General features: G+C 46.8%; 1 long non-coding RNA gene across 1 annotated transcript in view; it reads right to left on the reverse strand.

Annotated features, from left to right (window-relative positions):
- Positions 1-3,803, reverse strand: part of LOC114610907 — a 9,064-nt gene extending 5,261 nt beyond the window's left edge. The window contains exons 1-2 of the long non-coding RNA XR_003709749.1: positions 3,706-3,803; positions 2,589-2,613 (exon numbers count right to left, since the gene is read on the reverse strand). This is a non-coding gene — a long non-coding RNA (uncharacterized LOC114610907). The remainder of the gene's footprint in view (positions 1-2,588; positions 2,614-3,705) is intronic.
- Positions 3,804-4,138: the final 335 nt, after the last annotated feature.

Below are 4,138 nucleotides of genomic sequence, written 5' to 3' on the forward strand. Positions count from 1 at the left end.
ACACACACACATACACACACACATACACACACACATACACACACACACACGCACACACACACACGCACGCACACACACGCACACACACACATACACACGCACACACACACACACACACAAAGAGACTCACGTTTATATGTATATACATGCAGAGACAGACAGAGGGGGAAGGCAGAGAGAGAGTTGTATGTGTTGGATTCTTGTCTGTGATCTTAAATTAGTCTCCACTTCTCCGAGACAGAAGGGAGAGACACTGTGCTGGAGGGCACCATGTATGCATGGTGAGACTTCTGGTATTTTCAGAGAAAGCCTGAGCCCAGAAAAAATATGCCCAAGGCCCGACCTTTGCCAACATCCATCAGGGAAGGTAGCCTGCAGACACTACTCCCCTCAGAGTATCCCAGGCCCAGGCAGTACAGGCCTGTGTCTTTCGCCCTCTTCACCCTAATCAAGCATCCCAGCAGTGCACTTCCGGGCCTACCCAGGCCCCACCCCCACACGCTGCCCCTGACTCACAGCTGGGAGGATTTTTTTCCTAACAAGCTTTTCTGGTCAGACATCAGCTGAAGAAAAGGCCTCTCTGACTAGGCAGTTGGACTTTTTCCCTACCTCTTTTACAAGCTTCCAACAGCAATCTTGCCAACTGCTCACGGTTTTCCTATTTGAATGCAAAAGAGAGTGGAGGAAACCCCTGATCTCACAGCCACACACACAGAAGCCTCATTCAAGACCCCCTAGCCTCTGTTTCCTGGCTTACTGTCTTGGGCAAGTCCTTTAGACCGTGAGTCTAGCCAGTTCTCCATAGAAATGGGCAGGTGAGTATCCTGACACTTGCCCTGCCCATAGCCAAGAGCTGTGGTAGATGGAAGACCTCTGGTGCACTGAAAATCCTCCAAACCTGGCATGGAGGCATGTGCCTGTCACCCCTACTAATCAGGAGATATAGGCAAGAGAATCAGAAAATCAAGGCCAGCCTCAGCTACATGGGGAGGTCCAGACCACTTGAGTTACATGAGTTTCTGTGTGAAAAATTAAAATTTTACTTTGTATTATGTATATATACATACGTAAAGTAAAACATGCCTGACGAGGTGGCTCAGAAGGTAAAAGTGCTTGTGACACAAGCCCGATGATCAGTGTTTAGTCCTCAGAGAACTCGTATGAAGATGGAAGAAAAGAACCAACTCCACAAACTTGTTCTCGGGCTTCCGTATGTTTAATGTGTCCTCCACTCCCTCACATAAATAAAATGATGCTTTGAATTTTTAAATATAAACAAAATGCCCATTACAGAAGATAGGAGAGATTGTTATCTTTCTTCTCATGAAGCTCCCTTGGTTATCAAAGCCAGCGAGGGAACCCCCATATTTTCACTGCATTAAATCACCCCTACCCGGACTGACCATCTCTACGGTCCACTTACGCCTTGAGTTACATGCACAAAACCCTTTCTCCCATCATGGAGCGGCTTCTAGAAGACTGACGAGCAGATGGCGTGAACAGTGTGGACACGCTGGAAAAAGGCATGACTCATAGCCCCAGTGGGACTAAGTCTGACAGCATGAGAACTCTTCACCCTACAGAGAATGCTTCACTCTTTAAAATGTATTTTTCTAATTTTCGAGGCTAAACTACGTTTTGGTCCTTTCTGGAATTTTTCTCCTATCTGGATGGTGGTTGACTATGAGTAACGGAATCTGATGGAGCCAGCCAAGTCACATGGGACAGCCATAGCCTGCCATAGTTGGCTAGTGTGCCCCCTCTAGAGCCAGAATTTGCTTTGCCTTGAGTTAAGCCTGATAGGCCATCTTGAAGGCCACAGAGGGCCCTAGAGGAAGCGGGCTTGAAGTCTGGCATCTGCCCTCTGCCCTGGGAATGAGCATCACCCACAGCTGCAGGCTGAGAGGAACCCTCATCTTGAATCTGGCAAGCAGCCACTCCTATACTATCATGTCTTCCCTCTGGGCCAACCCTGGCATCCTTTCAGCAGCTGCCTGAAGGACACAACATAAGCACAGTCTATGGTCTACAGACAGATGGGATGGAAAAGCAGTGCATGCCGGTCTGCCCTGCATCAGCTCCAAAATAACGTTTATCCAACCTTTGTGGGGAATTTTAAAGTGTGGTCTGTAATTGAGCAAAGGCTCAAGTCTGTGATCCCCACACTCAGGAGACTAAAGCAGTAGCATGAGAGCTTGGGTCCAGCCTGGGCTACAAAGCAGATTTTTTTTTTTCTTTTTAGGGTTTTGTTGCCAAGATGGGTGGTGCTTGTCTTTAATTCCAGCACTGGAGAAGTACAGACTGATATATCACCAAGTCTGAGACCAACCTTGTCTACATAACAGATTCCAGGTTAATCAAGGCTACATTGTGAAACGCTGTCTCAAACGAAAAGTGGGAGGGGCAGGAGAGCCATCACTATGAGAATCCCCAACCATCTTTAGGAGAAACAGCAAACATGTTGCAGACATCCTGATAAAGAGCAGCCTCGGATGGAACCTCACCATTGCTAAGAGTAAACATTTTAACAGTGTAACAAACATATCAACAGGCTTACGGAAAAGCGAGGATGGAAGGATCTTACTCACTGGTTTTGTGTTTCCGAGTATTTTACTGCAGGAGACAAATGTCTGTCAAGGATTTTTGAAGCTCAACATTGGCTTTGAACAACTTCAAGAGGCTGTACGGCCCATGCCACTGAGCATCTGTAAACAGCCCTGGGTTTTGCCTGCATGCTTCTAACTATCCAGTTCAATATCACTACAGCGCCTAAAAGGTTTTTAATATAGATTTTTAATATATCCATATCATCACTTCAGTGAGAGTGAGAGCAGGGCTTTTCCTCTAGGGTCTTCCCAGCTATTTGCTGCTGACATAACACCATTAAAAATAAACCTACCCAGAGGAAGTAGTCATTTTACATGGTATTAGGACTAATGTTATCATTTAGTAGCTTCAGAGATTTGCCCACAGCAGAGGCCCCAGATAATGACGGAAACATGATCGTGTGAGATGATTTTTTTCCACGGACAGCTTTCATCATCTGCAGCTTGTCATGTAGATGCTTATTTAAGACTTACACCACTGAGCAAACATTGTTTCTTTCAGAAGAATAAAACCATCAGTGCCACGGAGCGCGATAAGGGATGGCTTTCTCGTCTGGGGCTTGAGACCTGCTGGCTGCTGTATGAAACACCAGGCATACATCTCTGGTGTGAACAGGAAGGTGGAGGGGGACATTCTCTACCTTCTGCCTAGCACACACCAGGCTCGGATGCAGACACACCAACCTACATACTCAGCACGAAAGCCTTACAAGTTCAGCCAGTGTTTAGGAAGCGGAAATTCAAACAGAGTCAATCATTGAGAAGACATGATAAAACCAGGCCAGGAGACTGAGAGGTGGAAGGCTCACAAGTTCAAGACTAGCCTGGACTACAGAGTGAGTTCCAAGCCAGCACACTGACCCTATTTTAGAATTTTTTTTTTTAAATTTGTAACGGCTGAGACGAGCTCAGCGGTAGAACACTTGTCTAGCATTCACTAGGCCCTGGGTTCAAATCTTCACTACTACAAACAACTAACCAAGAAAGAAATAATGACCCCAAAGGCAGACAATGTTATCAGTCTGCCAAAACCACGGAGTCTGATGGAAGGCAAAGATCCTGAGACACAGGTAAATGAGTTCACGTCACCCTTACTTACCGACTGTGGGGAAGGTCTCAGCACCTTCCTCACTGCACCATGGAACACAGAAATCTCTCATGGTAGAATTTATACCCAGTCACCCACCAACATGTCCGCATCTCCTGAGCATCTGCAGTGTACTAGACTCTCGGTCACAAAACAAAGAGAAAGAAAGGGAAAGGGCAAAGGCCTGAGCAAGGTGTCTCCCATTCCTCTGGAAGGCAAGAGAACTGAGCTCTGAAGGCCAGCCTGGAAGGCATGGGAGACTGTCTCAAAGAGGGGAAGCATTGTCCTTGACCCCAGATTGAATAGCACATGTGGGCCCTCATGGCTCATTGGGAGCTGAATGCCCACACCGAGGGGCTAACGACAGGGTTAAAGTTATACTTCGAAGTGTGCACACAGGGGTAGGTAGCCCTTTGTGTTAGAGCATTAAAAAGGAAAGAGAGGG

This window comes from Grammomys surdaster, unplaced genomic scaffold, assembly GCF_004785775.1.
Source record: "Grammomys surdaster isolate TR1022 unplaced genomic scaffold, NIH_TR_1.0 126063, whole genome shotgun sequence".
Lineage (NCBI taxonomy): Eukaryota > Metazoa > Chordata > Mammalia > Rodentia > Muridae > Grammomys > Grammomys surdaster.